Source organism: Drosophila willistoni (assembly GCF_018902025.1).
Source record: "Drosophila willistoni isolate 14030-0811.24 chromosome XR unlocalized genomic scaffold, UCI_dwil_1.1 Seg106, whole genome shotgun sequence".
In the NCBI taxonomy this organism is placed as follows: domain Eukaryota; kingdom Metazoa; phylum Arthropoda; class Insecta; order Diptera; family Drosophilidae; genus Drosophila; species Drosophila willistoni.
The window spans coordinates 2,508,767-2,528,749 of NW_025814055.1; the positions used below are offsets into that span (position 1 = coordinate 2,508,767).

The 19,983-nt window shown below is 36.4% G+C and overlaps 1 protein-coding gene across 1 annotated transcript in view; it reads right to left on the bottom strand.

Moving 5' to 3' along the window:
* The window catches only part of LOC6651952 (venom dipeptidyl peptidase 4), a 199,019-nt gene that overhangs the window by 163,827 nt on the left and 15,209 nt on the right, over window positions 1-19,983 (bottom strand). The window lies entirely within an intron of this gene.

Consider the following 19,983-nt stretch of genomic DNA (forward strand, 5'->3'; position numbering starts at 1 on the left):
TCGGAACCTGTTTAAGTCAACATCGATCAAAATTAAAAATTTAATCAATGTTTTTGAAATCATTTCTTGGCGAAGAGAAATTGATTTTTGAGGTTAAAAATTACATAGTTTCAAAAATTTCGAATACTACGACTTGGATACGTCTAAGTTTATTATCCAAATATATCCTACCAAAATGCGATCTTAGGACACTTATCACTTTTTGGATCGTACTATTATATTTCAAGATAATTCGACTGCGACGGGTTGCCCCATGCGCCGATTAGCCCCACTTTCCCCTACTTACTTATTGACAATGATACAAAAAGTTACCTGTTGCATAATGTAAAAGGGGTGCGGGGAGAAAATTGTGAAATATATGTATATGTAATTTTAATTTCTCAGTTTTCCGTTTTAAAACAATGTTAATCTTTATTAATGCGAAATTTGGATTGCATATTTTTGGTTTTTATTTATTTTGAAATCTTTGTATATATGTAAGTCATTATACCCTTGCAAAAAGGGTATATTAATTTTGGTCAGAAGTGTGCAACGCATAGAAGGAAGCATCTCCGACCATATAAAGTATATATATTCTTGATCAGCACGACGAGACGAGTTCAAATAGCCATGTCCGTCCGTCCGTCCGTCTGGATCAACGCAAACTCCTCCTAGACCGTAAGAGCTACAGAGCTGAAATTTTGCATGTAGGCTTGTATATACTGCAGGCGTTGTATATCTCGGATTCAGCCGGATCGGATCACTATATCATATAGCTCCCATACAAATGACAAAGTCACGAACAGTGACTTTTCTTAATAACTTCGGTATTTTCTGTTAGCTATTATCGTGAAATTTAATATTGGTCAGTTAATTACACATATAAACGACTATGCCAAATTTGATCAAGATCGGGTGACTATATCATATAGCTCCCATAGGAACGATCTTTCGAAAACAGTGACTTTTGTCAATAACTTCGTTACTTTTGACGCAATTGTCATAAAAATTTATATTTCTCAGTTTAGCATATCTATTAATGACTGTGCCAAATTTAATTAAGATCGGGCGACTATATCATATAGCTCCCATAGGAACAATCGGTGGTGAACAGTGACTTTGATCAATAACTTCGTTATTTTCTAAGCCGTTCTTTCGCAAGCATTAGACCTTTTACACAAAAAACTTGCAAGGGTATACAAACTTTGACGGGGTCAAAGTTAGCCCCGGCCCTCTGGTTTTCAATTCATTCTCATATTCATTTCAATTAAGCCCTTCATTTTTTGCAAAAATGTGCTTGCGTAGAAATGCTTTGGAAAGCTAAATTTTCCACTAGGACGAGGTATTGGGATGCCGATCCCTGTGCTAGAGGGTGTAAAATGGTTGCGGCTCAGCAAACAAACTCAGTATCAGTTACTAGTTCTCATGTTGATGGTGATGATGAAACGTGAGTTTGTGTCAAAGAGTCGAAAAAATATATACCAATCTCGCAGTTTGTTATTTTTCTTTTAGTTTCTTGTTCCTTGTTTTTCTTCTTGTGCCGCCTTGTTTGTTTTCAGAGTATAGCGTCAACACATGGCAGCAGGAAGGAAAAGGTTTTTAGATTCATTCTGTGCTCTTTCTTTTTACTCCTTCTCTTGCAAGTTTTTCCTTTGTTTTATGTCATTGAACGCATGTTTGTTCTAAGTTTAACAAGGCATATTAGGTACCGAAACTGCTTGAAAATTCATCGCTTTAAATGAACCAAGAAATGCATTTAAATGAATGCTAGGTACTAGGTAGGTACATTGTAGGTAGGTACATTGAGATAATATATTCCGTTTCTGCAATTTGAAGGAAACTGCTTTTCTCGCTGACTATACTAAAGCCATCAAGTTTGGTATTTATAATCGTGTGTTATTTCAAAAGTTTGCATTGCGTACTACCGCTGCCGTAATCAACAATTTTTTACATCAATATTTGACTAGCCTGGTTAGCTGCGAACACGGTTATCATCAACATCAACATGGGTTCAATATAGTTTACAAAATATGATGAAAAATAGCCAAGATATGCATATAATCGTTTTTCAGTATTTGGCGGAATCGGACGGCTGAAGTCGGCGGACACTTACATGCTTTATTTTGTTCACAGTCTTCAAATGTGAAATTATTTTAAACCAGATGGCCGGGGCTAACTTCGACCGCGTCAAAGTTTGTATACCCTTGCAACTTTTTTGGTAACTTTTTTCTTACCTATAGCCATCAAAGTGAAAAAACGTTTAAGCTAAAAAGGCTAATGTCCAAAAGAAACGCCTACAATCGCATTGGAAATAACGAAGTATTGATCAAAGTCACTGTTTTCCACCGATCGTTCCTATGGGAGCTATATGATATAGTTACCCGATCCTTATCAAATTTGGCACAGTCATTAACAGATATATTAAACTAACAAATGTTCAATTTGAAAGCAATCGCGTCAAAAGTAACGAAGTTATTGACAAAAGTCACTGTTTTCGAAAGATCGTTCCTATGGGAGCTATATGATATAGTCACCCGATCTTGATTTGGCACAGTCGTTTATATGTGTAATTAACTCATCAATATTAAATTTCACGACAATCGCTCAGAAAATAACGAAGTTATTAAGAAAAGTCACTGTTCGTGACTTTGTCATTTGTATGGGAGCTATATGATATAGTGATCCGATCCGGCTGAATCCGAGATATACTTGCATTGATAAAGATCGGGTTACTATATGATATAGCTCCCATAGATACGATCAGTGGAAAACAGTGACTTTGATCAATATCTTAGTTTTTTCCTATGCTAAGGTTGTTGGCCGTTCTTGCCCAAACATTAGCCTTTTTAGCTTGAACATTTTTCCACTTTGATGGCTATAGGTAAGGAAAGAGTTACCATAAAAGTTGCAAGGGTATACAAACTTTGACGCAGTCGAAGTTAGCCCCTGCCCTCTGGTTTTATTAACAATGTGAACAAAATTGCTCAGTCGTATTCTAAGGGCTTTAAGACGATATATAAATTCCTAATTGACAAATTGCGCATACGCCACATTGGTCATTGGTTTTGGCTCAATAAAAACTTAAAAAAGCTTAAATGAAGCAGGAAGTAGTCAAATCTTTTAAACCGTCTTTTTATGATGCTGTCAAAAATAAATATGGGTAAATATTTGTCAATTGCAGACACCAAGCCCAGCTAAGAACATTGGCAAAACTTACCAGCACTGCCATCCAAAAAAGTATTTAGACAAAAATCAAATACAATAAGTGACCCTTCTTTTTTTCGTTTTCTTTTTAATCTTTTTTCTTTCTTTGCTGTTTTTATACCCTTGCAGAGGGTATTATAAAATGGGTCAGAGTTTTGTAACGCACAGAAGCAGACGTTTCCGAACCCATAAAGTATATACATATATTCTTGATCAGAATGAGATGCTGTCGATATAGCCATGTCCGTCTGTTCGTCCGTCCGACGGCGCGTAGGTGAAGAATTGGAGAATCTCTATGAAATTTCCTAATATAATAGTTTTTTATATAAAACATCAGATCCCGAACAAGAACAAGAAATGGAAATGATATTTGGAAGGTTTTGTCTGTGCATTGATGAATTGAGTTACCGAAAAAACGTTTGGAACATTTAAAAATATTATGGCCAAGGACTGCAAGGGTATATAAGCTTTGGCACAGCAGAATTTAGCTTCTTTGATATATTTTTTTTTTACTTTAGCTGAGTCTGCGGTTGCGTTTCGCCTTATTTACTTTGACTGATGCTGGCACATTTCAATTTGTGCGCTCCGGGCAAGCTGCCGGTCAACAGACATGATAAAGTGTCTCGATGAAAAGAAGTTCACACAAGGCAGGCTTTGACATCTTTTCCCTTTGTAGGTGACTAATGGCAAGAAGGGTGGGTGGGATGTGGGTTGCGGTGGCAAACCCGCTAAAAATGAAAAGTCACAAGTTTTTAGCCTCATGATAGTGCGTGCCCCAGTGGAGAACAGTTTAGCTGCTAGAGGACCAACCTATTTTAAATCATTTGTTTGGCGAAAACTTTTGAAAATAAAATATGACCTTTATGGCAATATTATAATGAACCTATAATTATCCCGCTCCTAATGCTGCTTTCGTCTCATTCTCTCTCAGTTTGTTTTACGGAAGGTTTCACTTCTATCGTGTCTAACCGTTAGACGCACTTTTTTTTTTTAATCCTTTGTATATCTTGATCTGGAGCTCGTATCCTCTCATATGAGCACTTAAATGAAAGGTTAATTCATTGTCGAACTATTGTTCAAAGATACGTTTCGATATAATTTACCGTTACAAAGCTATAGAGGTTTTTTCGAACATACCCGAAATTGGCGTTGTCAAAAATCGCGGGGCAATGTGGCGCATCGTCGTTTTACAATTTTTTTTATATAGATTAAAGCGATTTTTTGAAAAAAAAAAACAACATATAGTTTTATATTAAAAAATTTGTTTATAAAAAAAACTTTTTGTACCACCAACAATGTTGATTGGTTTAGACTTTCATTTACGATCGTTAATTTCATCGTTTGTATGGCAGCTACATCTGTCTGATCTGTCATGATACGGAATTATCTAACACATGTACTGTTTTTATTAATATCTAGTTTATATATAGGACTTTTATTCAAATATAGTTATGATTTTAAAACGCCATATTTAAATTTCTAACAGTGCGCCATTTTGTCCCACCAATAGTTTTAGCATTTTAAACTAAAACCAGAGGGCCGGGGCTAACTTTGACCCGTCAAAGTTTGTATACCCTTGCAAGTTTTTTGTGTAAAAGGTCTAATGCTTGCGAAAGAACGGCTTAGAAAATAACGAAGTTATTGATCAAAGTCACTGTTCACCACCGATTGTTCCTATGGGAGCTATATGATATAGTCGCCCGATCTTAATCAAATTTGGCACAGTCATTAATAGATATGCTAAACTGAGAAATATAAATTTTTATGACAATTGCGTCAAAAGTAACGAAGTTATTGACAAAAGTCACTGTTTTCGAAAGATCGTTCCTATGGGAGCTATATGATATAGTCACCCGATCTTGATCAAATTTGGCATAGTCGTTTATATGTGTAATTAACTCACCAATATTAAATTTCACGATAATAGCTCAGAAAATACCGAAGTTATTAAGAAAAGTCACTGTTCGTGACTTTGTCATTTGTATGGGAGCTATATGATATAGTGATCCGATCCGGCTGAATCCGAGATATACAACGCCTGCAGTATATACAAGCCTACATGCAAAATTTCAGCTCTGTAGCTCTTACGGTCTAGGAGGAGTTTGCGTTGATCCAGACGGACGGACGGACGGACGGACGGACATGGCTATTTGAACTCGTCTCGTCGTGCTGATCAAGAATATATATACTTTATATGGTCGGAGATGCTTCCTTCTATGCGTTGCACACTTCTGACCAAAATTAATATACCCTTTTTGCAAGGGTATAAATATCAAAGAAGCTAACTTCACATAATAATATTACATGTTCCAAACTCTTTGTCAGTATCATCAATTCATCAATACACAGACAAAACCTTCCAAATATTATTTCCGTTTCTTTTTCTTCTTCTTCCTCATGCTGCAAGCTGCGATTCACACGCATACACATACAGTTTACGTAGCGTTGCGTCTGTGTGTGTATGCGTGTGCTTAGCTACTCCGTGGATCTCAAGCAATGACGTAGTAGAGCCGATTTATATTGACTGTGTGTTATATTTATCCGATCTGATTGAAATTGGTGGTTTAAATTAATATCATTTTAGTAAATTTCATGGGGATACTCCAATTTTTATGAAAATGTTTCTTTTAGAGCTATATGAAATAGTGGTCCGATCCTGACAATTTTCATACTTTATCTGCTCCGGGCTATAAGTAGCTCAAATATCAAGTTTCATCCCGATAGCTCTTAAGATAGAGGCGTGAAGTTGATTTGCACAGACGGACGGACGGACAGACGGACATGGCTATATCGACTCAGCTTCTCATGCTGATCAAGAATATATATACTTTATGGGGTCGGAAACGTCTCCTTCTGTGCGTTACAAACATCTGACCAATTTTATAATACCCTCTGCAAGGGTGTAAATATTAAAACTGTGAATTTAAAAAAAAACGAATTGCACACCATAAGTTAATACATGTCGGAACCTGTTTAAGTCAACATCGATCAAAATTAAAAATTTAATCAATGTTTTTGAAATCATTTCTTGGCGAAGAGAAATTGGTTTTTGAGGTTAAAAATTACATAGTTTCAAAAATTTCGAATACTACGACTTGGATACGTCTAAGTTTATTATCCAAATATATCCTACCAAAATGCGATCTTAGGACACTTATCACTTTTTGGATCGTACTATTATATTTCAAGATAATTCGACTGCGACGGGTTGCCCCATGCGCCGATTAGCCCCACTTTCCCCTACTTACTTATTGACAATGATACAAAAAGTTACCTGTTGCATAATGTAAAAGGGGTGCGGGGAGAAAATTGTGAAATATATGTATATGTAATTTTAATTTCTCAGTTTTCCGTTTTAAAACAATGTTAATCTTTATTAATGCGAAATTTGGATTGCATATTTTTGGTTTTTATTTATTTTGAAATCTTTGTATATATGTAAGTCATTATACCCTTGCAAAAAGGGTATATTAATTTTGGTCAGAAGTGTGCAACGCATAGAAGGAAGCATCTCCGACCATATAAAGTATATATATTCTTGATCAGCACGACGAGACGAGTTCAAATAGCCATGTCCGTCCGTCCGTCCGTCTGGATCAACGCAAACTCCTCCTAGACCGTAAGAGCTACAGAGCTGAAATTTTGCATGTAGGCTTGTATATACTGCAGGCGTTGTATATCTCGGATTCAGCCGGATCGGATCACTATATCATATAGCTCCCATACAAATGACAAAGTCACGAACAGTGACTTTTCTTAATAACTTCGGTATTTTCTGAGCTATTATCGTGAAATTTAATATTGGTCAGTTAATTACACATATAAACGACTATGCCAAATTTGATCAAGATCGGGTGACTATATCATATAGCTCCCATAGGAACGATCTTTCGAAAACAGTGACTTTTGTCAATAACTTCGTTACTTTTGACGCAATTGTCATAAAAATTTATATTTCTCAGTTTAGCATATCTATTAATGACTGTGCCAAATTTAATTAAGATCGGGCGACTATATCATATAGCTCCCATAGGAACAATCGGTGGTGAACAGTGACTTTGATCAATAACTTCGTTATTTTCTAAGCCGTTCTTTCGCAAGCATTAGACCTTTCACACAAAAAACTTGCAAGGGTATACAAACTTTGACGGGGTCAAAGTTAGCCCCGGCCCTCTGGTTTTCAATTCATTCTCATATTCATTTCAATTAAGCCCTTCATTTTTTGCAAAAATGTGCTTGCGTAGAAATGCTTTGGAAAGCTAAATTTTAATTTTTTTGTGCGCGGTCTTTTCAACAAGAGGTGAATGTATTCGTCCACTAGGACGAGGTATTGGGATGCCGATCCCTGTGCTAGAGGGTGTAAAATGGTTGCGGCTCAGCAAACAAACTCAGTATCAGTTACTAGTTCTCATGTTGATGGTGATGATGAAACGTGAGTTTGTGTCAAAGAGTCGAAAAAATATATACCAATCTCGCAGTTTGTTATTTTTCTTTTAGTTTCTTGTTCCTTGTTTTTCTTCTTGTGCCGCCTTGTTTGTTTTCAGAGTATAGCGTCAACACATGGCAGCAGGAAGGAAAAGGTTTTTAGATTCATTCTGTGCTCTTTCTTTTTACTCCTTCTCTTGCAAGTTTTTCCTTTGTTTTATGTCATTGTACGCATGTTTGTTCTAAGTTTAACAAGGCATATTAGGTACCGAAACTGCTTGAAAATTCATCGCTTTAAATGAACCAAGAAATGCATTTAAATGAATGCTAGGTACTAGGTAGGTACATTGTAGGTAGGTACATTGAGATAATATATTCCGTTTCTGCAATTTGAAGGAAACTGCTTTTCTCGCTGACTATACTAAAGCCATCAAGTTTGGTATTTATAATCGTGTGTTATTTCAAAAGTTTGCATTGCGTACTACCGCTGCCGTAATCAACAATTTTTTACATCAATATTTGACTAGCCTGGTTAGCTGCGAACACGGTTATCATCAACATCAACATGGGTTCAATATAGTTTACAAAATATGATGAAAAATAGCCAAGGTATGCATATAATCGTTTTTCAGTATTTGGCGGAATCGGACGGCTGAAGTCGGCGGACACTTACATGCTTTATTTTGTTCACAGTCTTCAAATGTGAAATTATTTTAAACCAGATGGCCGGGGCTAACTTCGACCGCGTCAAAGTTTGTATACCCTTGCAACTTTTTTGGTAACTTTTTTCTTACCTATAGCCATCAAAGTGAAAAAACGTTTAAGCTAAAAAGGCTAATGTCCAACAGAAACGCCTACAATCGCATTGGAAATAACGAAGTATTGATCAAAGTCACTGTTTTCCACCGATCGTTCCTATGGGAGCTATATGATATAGTTACCCGATCCTTATCAAATTTGGCACAGTCATTAACAGATATATTAAACTAACAAATGTTCAATTTGAAAGCAATCGCGTCAAAAGTAACGAAGTTATTGACAAAAGTCACTGTTTTCGAAAGATCGTTCCTATGGGAGCTATATGATATAGTCACCCGATCTTGATTTGGCACAGTCGTTTATATGTGTAATTAACTCATCAATATTAAATTTCACGACAATCGCTCAGAAAATAACGAAGTTATTAAGAAAAGTCACTGTTCGTGACTTTGTCATTTGTATGGGAGCTATATGATATAGTGATCCGATCCGGCTGAATCCGAGATATACTTGCATTGATAAAGATCGGGTTACTATATCATATAGCTCCCATAGATACGATCAGTGGAAAACAGTGACTTTGATCAATATCTTAGTTTTTTCCTATGCTAAGGTTGTTGGCCGTTCTTGCCCAAACATTAGCCTTTTTAGCTTGAACATTTTTCCACTTTGATGGCTATAGGTAAGGAAAGAGTTACCATAAAAGTTGCAAGGGTATACAAACTTTGACGCAGTCGAAGTTAGCCCCTGCCCTCTGGTTTTATTAACAATGTGAACAAAATTGCTCAGTCGTATTCTAAGGGCTTTAAGACGATATATAAATTCCTAATTGACAAATTGCGCATACGCCACATTGGTCATTGGTTTTGGCTCAATAAAAACTTAAAAAAGCTTAAATGAAGCAGGAAGTAGTCAAATCTTTTAAACCGTCTTTTTATGATGCTGTCAAAAATAAATATGGGTAAATATTTGTCAATTGCAGACACCAAGCCCAGCTAAGAACATTGGCAAAACTTACCAGCACTGCCATCCAAAAAAGTATTTAGACAAAAATCAAATACAATAAGTGACCCTTCTTTTTTTCGTTTTCTTTTTAATCTTTTTTCTTTCTTTGCTGTTTTTATACCCTTGCAGAGGGTATTATAAAATGGGTCAGAGTTTTGTAACGCACAGAAGCAGACGTTTCCGAACCCATAAAGTATATACATATATTCTTGATCAGAATGAGATGCTGTCGATATAGCCATGTCCGTCTGTTCGTCCGTCCGACGGCGCGTAGGTGAAGAATTGGAGAATCTCTATGAAATTTCCTAATATAATAGTTTTTTATATAAAACATCAGATCCCGAACAAGAACAAGAAATGGAAATGATATTTGGAAGGTTTTGTCTGTGCATTGATGAATTGAGTTACCGAAAAAACGTTTGGAACATTTAAAAATATTATGGCCAAGGACTGCAAGGGTATATAAACTTTGGCACAGCAGAATTTAGCTTCTTTGATATATTTTTTTTTTTACTTTAGCTGAGTCTGCGGTTGCGTTTCGCCTTATTTACTTTGACTGATGCTGGCACATTTCAATTTGTGCGCTCCGGGCAAGCTGCCGGTCAACAGACATGATAAAGTGTCTCGATGAAAAGAAGTTCACACAAGGCAGGCTTTGACATCTTTTCCCTTTGTAGGTGACTAATGGCAAGAAGGGTGGGTGGGATGTGGGTTGCGGTGGCAAACCCGCTAAAAATGAAAAGTCACAAGTTTTTAGCCTCATGATAGTGCGTGCCCCAGTGGAGAACAGTTTAGCTGCTAGAGGACCAACCTATTTTAAATCATTTGTTTGGCGAAAACTTTTGTTCTATAATAAATCATCAGACAGCGTGCGAGACAAGTTTTTAGGACTTTTAATTCAATTTCTATGGTCCTCAGATGATGAGATCAGTCCCCACACAGTCGACCGACCATGGGACAAGTTTATTATGCAGTAAAAAATGAGGAGCTTAGATCTTGAAAAAAACCAGAAACCGGGGCTAACTTCGACCGCGTCAAAGTTTGTATACCCTTGCACCATTTTTGGTAATTCTTTCCTTACCTATAGCCATCAAAGTGAAGAAACGTTTTATCGAAAAAGGCAAAAGAACTGCCTACAATCTGACCTTGATCAATAAATAAGATATTGATCAAGGTCACTGTTTTCCACCGTTCCTACGGGAGCTACATATATGATATACAGTGGCGGTCACGTATTTAAGACGTTTTTTTTTTTTTTTTTAGTTCTAATTTTCTCGGCTCCTAAATAACTTAATCGAATAATTTTTTCTGTAATTTGTTGGTTATTGTGTTCAGATTATGAACCGTAAAAATGGTCTTCATAGTTTAATCCGTTTTTTTCACAGGTGCATTTGAACAAAGAGAAGTCCTTTTTTTGGGGGGCATTTATTTAAGACGTTTTTTCCAAAATCTTAAATATTGAAGATAGACGTTTGAAATCTTCGAAGAAGTTGAAGATCTAGCAAACTAAGAACAAAACTAAGATAAACTGCATACCACTAATTTTGGATTTAGCCCCAACTTTCAATTTGGGGCCAATTGAAAATCTGAATTTTGTATGAAAATTTTTGGTCCTTTGGGCGAGTCCATTTTACAACACTAATTCATACTAAAGTACTTTTTTTCTTGAACTACGAAAGAAAGTAAATTGAATTTCCCGTCGAATGACATATTTTTCATTAAAATCGAATAAAAATTAGATAGTTTTTTTTGCCTATCAATATGAGACATTTTATGCAAAACTGCCCTTCTATTCTCCGTCTCTTTCTTTTTATGGGTATGACCTTTTCCGCTGTTTAGGTAAAAGGGATTTTGACTGCAATTGAACTCACAGGTAGTAACCACTCGGGCAAATATTACTACTTACTATTAAACAAGTATGAAAAAAATTTAAGTGTTTTTAATATTTGCCCGAGTACTTTAGTATGAATTAGTGTTGTAAAATGGACTCGCCCAAAGGACCAAAAATTTTCATACAAAATTCAGATTTTCAATTGGCCCCAAATTGAAAGTTGGGGCTAAATCCAAAATTAGTGGTATGCAGTTTATCTTAGTTTTGCTAGATCTTCAACTTCTTCGAAGATTTCAAACGTCTATCTTCAATATTTAAGATTTTGGAAAAAACGTCTTAAATAAATGCCCCCCAAAAAAAGGACTTCTCTTTGTTCAAATGCACCTGTGAAAAAAACGGATTAAACTATGAAGACCATTTTTACGGTTCATAATCTGAACACAATAACCAACAAATTACAGAAAAAATTATTCGATTAAGTTATTTAGGAGCCGAGAAAATTAGAACTAAAAAAAAAAAAAAAACGTCTTAAATTCGTGGCGTGGCGGTGGTGTAGTTACCCGATCTTTATCAAATTCGGCACAGTCATTAAACTAATAAGTGTTTAATTTGAAAGCAATTGCGTCAAAAGTAACGAAGTTATTGACAAAAGTCACTGTTTTCGAAAGATCGTTCCTATGGGAGCTATATGATATAGTCACCCGATCTTGATCAAATTTGGCATAGTCGTTTATATGTGTAATTAACTCACCAATATTAAATTTCACGATAATAGCTCAGAAAATACCGAAGTTATTAAGAAAAGTCACTGTTCGTGACTTTGTCATTTGTATGGGAGCTATATGATATAGTGATCCGATCCAGCTGAATCCGAGATATACAACGCCTGCAGTATATACAAGCCTACATGCAAAATTTCAGCTCTGTAGCTCTTACGGTCTAGGAGGAGTTTGCGTTGATCCAGACGGACGGACGTCCGGTCATAAAAATTTATATTTCTCAGTTTAGCATATCTATTAATGACTGTGCCAAATTTGATTAAGATCGGGCGACTATATCATATAGCTCCCATAGGAACAATCGGTGATGAACAGTGACTTTGATCAATAACTTCGTTATTTTCTAAGCCGTTCTTTCGCAAGCATTAGACCTTTTACACAAAAAACTTGCAAGGGTATACAAACTTTGACGGGGTCAAAGTTAGCCCCGCCCCTCTGGTTTACAATTGCGGAAGTAAAAATAAATCGTGAGGGGATAATTGTAAGAAAGAGTGACAGTATAAGACTTGAAACAGAAATTTCGGTGTTGATGAGAATAAATGCAATAAGTGTTTACGAGAATGACTTAAATATTGAAGCTAATTCCATGTTGATGTCAAGGAGGAAAGCCGACATCGTTTGTAACCTACAACGGGCAATACCAGTTTCTGAAGTGTAAAATGTCATTTATTTAGGTTCTGTTCGATTAATCTTAGCTATCTACACATATACCGCGGTTAGTATTTAAGTCTCGATTGTTAGCATTTAAGTATCGATTAGTATTAAGTCGCTTATGCAAAATATCGGTATCGGCCTGGTGCCGCACTGAAAGTTTTCTCGCTCTTCTTCCGGAAACGACCAAAGGAGACAGACGCACTAGCTGCGCTGCTCCCAATTAATCTCTTGCCATCGCTAATTATACTTATCTTTTTTAGACAATAAATACCCTTTTATAGAAGGTACCATTTGGACTAGCGAATTCTCCTACTGTTTTTCAAGGACACATCAATGCTATATTTTGAGAGCTGACTCGTAAAAATATCGCAATTCCATATGTACATATATGACATCATTATTCCAGCTAAAGATGACGAGGCTATATCAAATTTTAAAGAAGTCCTAAAACAGGGTGAAAATTACGGCTTGATGACCAACCTAAAAAAATGCAATTAGTTGTACCTACATCATTTTAGCGTGATCTTATCAAAGAACCTCATGAGAGCGGACATTTTTCTATCAAGAAGACGAAAGACATAATTGCGAAAGAATATTATATACCGAAACGCGAGGCCAAATTTGAACGTCATATTAGATGCTGCATTCCGTGTATTATCTTAAGCCGCAAACAAGGGAAAAAGGAGGGACTGTTAAATCCATTGCCCAAGGAAGAAGAACCACTGCCATTATTCCACATTGATTTTTTGGGTCCGCTTGAATTTACTGACAAAAGATACAAACACATCCTAGCTGTTATAGATGCATTCACCAAATACTGCTGGTTGTATACGAGTAAGACGACATCCGCCCAACAAGGTATATCCAGATTGCAAACACAAAGTCTCACATTTGGAAACCCAGTCCAGACTATTTCAGATAAAGGATTTGCTTTTACATCAGAAGACTTTAAGGAGTATTGTTCAGAGAATATCCTTGATCACGCTGTTACTACCGGACTGCCTAGAGCAAATGGGCAAGTAGAGAGACTTAATGTCATAATTATATCTGTTTTATCCAAACTTTCTGTTGATGACTCGAGCAAATGGTACAAGTTTGTTGGAAGAGTTTAGCAAACAATAAATTTCACTCACTGTAGAAGCACAGATATGACGCCGTTTGAGTTATTAGTTGAAGTTTAAATGCGCACGAAGTTTGATGTCCAATTGAAGCAAATTATTGAAATAATAACTATGTTTAGCAAAAAACGAGATGACCCAAGGAAGCATTATAAACAGCAAATCATAAATCTACAATAGGAAAATAAGAACACTTATAATCGACGACGAAAACATGCATCAATTTATGAAGAAGGCGATCTTGTTGCACTTAAACGTACTCAATTCGGAGGTGGACTGAAGTTACTCCTTATCGAGTAACTAAAGTCAAATCAAAGGATACTTATGTCACAAAAGATGCACACTTTGTAGATGGTCCAAAATTTACAACTACTTGCGCCGAATATATGAAGAAATGGATCCCCTATGTTGATGATAACGAAGATGTTGCTGATTACTGAGAAAACTTATGAAGGGATTGGATAGAAGACAATGCTGATAACGATGATAACTACAATGATGACGTTGATTACAACGATGATGACTACTCCAAAGATGATAATAATGATGAATACTCCTAAGATGATGATAACGATGATTACAATAATGATAATGAGAATGACTGCTACGAAGAAGATGATGCTGAAAACCAAGAATGACTACCACGAAGACGATGCTCAAAACCACGAATTTAAGCTCAAAACACCTCGAACGAAGATACAAGCGACTCCAAGAAGAGAACGAGAATGATGAAGACGACGAAAATAAAGATGACTCCAAAGCCGATGATGACTTTGAAGACGACGACGACGCATTTGGGGCAAATGCAATTAAGGATGGCCGATCTGTGGGGATGGTATTGTAACGCTGTAAGGCCAGACCTACTCCCGAAGCAGCTGATCGACGAGGTGGCAAGGAAAGCAGACAAGACGAAGTGGCAAAGCAGAGTTGAAAGCGAGGAGTCTAAAAAAAACGACAAATTTTGTCAAAAACCCATTCTGCACATATTCTTCCAATAATAATTAACTATTTAAATAAATAATATACTTAATATAACAACAATTCTAATTCTTGTAGGCACAATTCGTCAATGCTTTGATACTCCTCTTGCTCGAAATTATTATATATTTTTGACTAGACTAGTAATTATCTGAGGTCTATGTATGTTAGTTATTTAAAGTTGTTATTATGGGACCTACATATGTATAGCATCCTGAATGCTAATTTTCAGTACTAACAGTTTGCCTTAATCCAGGTTGGTAGACGGATTTTTCTATAATGGGAAGTGTATTCTGGTATGATTGTGACGAAAATGAAAATGCCCCTTTTTGATAGGGTATAAAAAAATGGCAACTACGCAAAACTGAACTTTGCCAGCTGACGACGCAACCACGGTACATACATGAATACTGTGGTGTAGATATGTTCCGCTTTGAACCTGCAATACGACGAGGAAAAATTGTGTGTTGACTGAATACACAAAGAGGAAGCGTCCCCCAAAGCAAGCTGAACGAGCCCTACCCAGCCCACTCAAACGGAACCAAGACCCCAGGGCCAAAAGATGTTTCTTTCGGACGCACGTAGCGCCTAATGGCAGTGAAAATGAAAATGTTCGCTGGCAGCTGCGACGTTTTATTCTTGCCCCAGTTAGCTAACATCCTTTTACTCCATTCCATCCTTCCATTTGTCATATGACAAACTGCTGTTTGACAACAAAAATTATTCTCTGATACATACGTATGTATGTATTTATTTTTTTCTTGCTCGGCCTTTGCAATGTACAATGTAATTAAGAAGTTATTAAGTAACATGCATAAATCATTGGAACATTGAAAAGTTGTAAATGTCCTTTTTATGGAAAGTATGGAGGAGCTTCGTAGGTCGGCATCCACATCCTACATTATTTATATAAACAGGGCCTCCTGGTAAGACTCGTACGCGTGTGTGTGATTTTACAGCTTCTTTTTTCCTCTTTTTATACCATACACCCATAGGGTGAAATGGTATATTAAAGTCGCCAAAATGTATGTAACAGGCAGAAGGAAGCATCTCCGACCCCACAAAGTATATATATTCTTGATCAGGATCAACAACCGAGTCGATCTAGCCATGTCCGTCTGTCCGTCCGTCCGTCCGTCCGTCTGTATGAACACCTAGATCTCGGAGACTATAAGAGCTAGAGCCACCAAATTTGGTATGCAGTCTCGTGTAGTATGTACGCTTATCGAGTTTGTTTCAAATTTTTGCCACGCCCCCTTCCGCCCCCGGAATTTACAAAAAACAGATTTTCTTAAAAACTATGTAAGCTACCGACATTAAATTTTGTATGTAAGCTAGCTTAATAGACGCGCAGATATTGACTATTTAAAAATTTTGCCACGCCCATTTCCGCCCCCGAAAATTTAACAAAACTGAATTTCTCAAAAACTAACAAAGCTAAAGTCACAAAATTTAGTATGTATATTGGCTTAGTATGCGCGCAGAATACATATATTTTAATATGTTGCCACGCCCACTTCCGCCTCCATAATTTAGAAAAAAACCGCTTGGCTCTTGCAATTTTTTGACCATCGCGATCAAATTTGGCAGACTAATAAATCTTATCTATTTCTATCAAACTACCAAATTTAATTGAAATCGGACTAGAAACATACGAAATATACGTATAAACGTATTTTGCTACGCGATCCATAAGGGCAGAATTGGCCGTTGGCTAGTGGCGGCGCTAGAGTGCTTGTGTGTTTGTAGAGTGAGCGAGATAGCTATGAGGCATGTTAAAACAATTTAATAGACATACATACATTTGGTTTTCGAAATTTTAAATATTTGTTTCACCTGGTGTATGGTATACCCAAGTCGGCGAGACGACTTACTTACTTAATTTTAGAAAAGTTGGCTCTTTTATTTCTGATTTCAGATCTGGGTCTTGTGATTGCATTTTTGGCGACGGAGTGGCGCGGCAAAAGAAAAAAAGATATTTTGGCCATTTATATTTGGCACTGAGCGAACAGCAACAAAATTCCGAAACTTCCATAAGCAGACTGCTGCGCTGCTTTCGTCCTCCCGATTCATTTCACCCACCTCGGTTAAAAGTAGGTGCCTTGTTAAAAAAAATCCCGCAACAACCGCAAAAGCAAACCAGAATACAAGGATGCCGAGAATTGCCGCACACTTGAGCGTGTGCAGTCAAACCACAAGCTAGAAGCGCGAACAAGAAAGTGAACTCACTTGTCGAGCCGACTTTGGTATACCATGCACCAAGTGACAAAAAATGTTTAAGTTCTATAACCAAGGGAGTGTCTCTAAAGGTTTTTGAAATTACTTGAAACACAATGAAACGAATTTGTCTGCGAAGTTGGAAATAAGCTTTTGAGGTATTAACTGCCACATACCTTATAAACAGAATTCGAAGAGGAGCAGCAAGTGTCAAAACGCCAAATTAGATGTGGCGTCAAAGGAAACGTAAACGTAAGAAAAAGGTAAAAGTATTGAATGCAACTGTATTTGTGCACAATAAGAACATGAAAAGGAAATTTGATGAAATGTCATACAAAGACATACATATGTAAATCAAATGGCTTTAAATCAGTGGTCGGCACGGCCCATTCCCCGGACTAGGGCCTAGCTCTGTCGCAGCGCTGCCGTCTGACATACACTGTAAATGCTCGTGTAGGTTCGCCAACGGCACTTCGGAAACAATTCGACTCGTGCTTGTCAGAAAAAAAATTAATATCAAAAAAAAAAAAAATTAGTCCACATGTCAAAAGTACACTTAAAAAAATGTTTGTTGACAATGAAAAAATGTATATTTTCTTTATGGAATAGAAATGGAATTATAGAAAATTTGGATTTGATGTGCAATCCGTTATTAATCAAACTCCTTTAAAGCTGGTTATAATGCATTTAATAATAATTTTACATTACCTTTATGACCTAATTATAATGCATTTACAATTTTTTCGAATCATTTCAATCGAATTATTTTAGCTAAACAGTTTTTTTTAGTGTAAAGCAAGAAAACGTTTCGTACTTCGTATTTGTTGTCACACACACAAATGCAGTCTCATTTTTGATTGTATGCGTGCTTACCCCCGCTTTAAATTATGGATTGCTATAAATGAAAAATTTGTTGTAGCAAGTGATCAAACTAACATGGTTCTTTCCATGAAATATGACAAAGTATTGCTAAAAGAAAGTAATGATAATGACCATGAATGTTTACCAATAGGGAGTACAAAAGAAGGTCATGGGAGTCCCTCGATTAAGTATACAAAATATAAGACAGCGGAACAGTATGGTGGGAATTTAGCTATGGTTGATGAGCTCCGAATTAGATATAGAGATTCTGAAGCAAACACGGGGAGGAAGACAAAGGAACACGCCAAAGATCCTATGAAATGATATGAATTTGGATAAAAATATTTAAACACATTTGAGGAACTTAAAAGGAGAAATGATAGATACCTTTGGGAGGAGACAATAACGGTGGAATTAAATGCTCTTGAATTTAACAACACTTACAATTAGAATCAAAGCAAACTAAATTACGGGTTACTTAACTCTTATGAGAATTACCAATCATATCGAGGATGCATAGTGCTAAAAATGGTTCTTATATGTATATATGTATGTATATCAAAGGAACCATTGATGTAAAAGTAAGTTTCTAAAAGGAATGATTGAACTGAAAATATGATCGAGGAAGAAAGAACACTAAAGGTTATTTAGTTTAAAACATTTTAATATTTTGGAATACGAAAAAATTAGTTTCAGTATCAGCTTCATAGACCGAAGCGATATACATGGCTCTATTTCAGGCAGTCAAAGAAGCTTTGTGCTTAAAATTTGTTTTTCAATGCTTTAGAATCAAAATAAAAAGACAAATTAAAATTTGTAAAGTCAACAAAGGTTGCAGCAGTATAGCAAACGATTCCTCATATCATAAAAGATCTAACCATATTATTGTAAAATGTCATTTTACAACAGATCAAGTGGAAAATAGCCTAATTTTTATTGAGTGTATGCATTTGCGCTAAGAATCAATTTGCTGACATCTTTACAAAACCGTCGTCAGCTGCCAAGTTACTGGAGCTTCGCACCAAGAAGGGTCTACAAGGAAGCTAACTTGAACTTTTTCAATGTTACACACGTTTTGTCGACTTTAGAATACCATTTTACACGTTGGGTGCAGGGTATTCTAATACTTAAATTAAGAGCAAAAGCAAAAATATGAAAAATTTAAAACCAAACACGCGCGTTACTTTAAGCGGTTACGATTTCTGCCTTTTAAAGTCCATTGGAGCACAATATGGCCCGGCCTGCAACAAGGATTGCGACTCTCGCAGACTGAATCAGATTTGACTTCCAGCGGTGCAAACTGAAAGTTCAACAAGAGGATGAGGGCCATTGCCGCAGCTAGAAGCTTGCGGAAAACAAAAAAACGAAAATAAACACTCAAGAGCGTAATTGCGAATGGTAGGAAAGAAGAGAAATCAAAAAATAATCTCCTGGAAAAGCTTTCGCCAGTTGCGGGCAAACAATATGAGAGCTTTTATACCAGCTGATTTTTGAAAAGTACGCACAGTGGTGACGGGTTTGATGAAAAATGGTTCATTTCGGACATGCGGAAGTTTCTAAACCCGTCTAAAAATTTTGTATGAAAAAGACTTTATATGTTCAAAGTTTATGTTTGAAGTTGTATTCAAATTAATGTCAGTCGGTCATATATTAATAAAAAACATTTTTATACCCTTGCAAAAAGGGTATATTAATTTTGGTCAGAAGTGTACAACGCATAGAAGGAACCTCCGACCATATAAAGTATATATATTTTTGATCAGCACGACGAGACGAGTTCAAATAGTCATGTCCGTCTGTCCGTCTGGATCAACGCAAACTCCTCCTAGACCGCATATAGGCTTGTATATACTGCAGGGGTTGTATATCTCGGATTCAGCCGGATCGGACCACTATATCATATAGCTTCCATACAAACGGCAAAGTCACGAACAGTGACTTTTCTCAATAACTTCGTTATTTTCTGAGCTATTGTCGTGATTAAATATTGGTCAGTTTATTACGCATATAAACAACTGTGCCAAATTTAATCAAGATCGGGTGACTATATCATATAGCTCCCATAGAACAATCACTCGAAAACAGTGACTTTTGAAAATAACTTCGTTACTTTTAACGCGATTGCTTTCAAATTAAATATTTGTTAGTTTAATATATCTGTTAATGGCTGTTC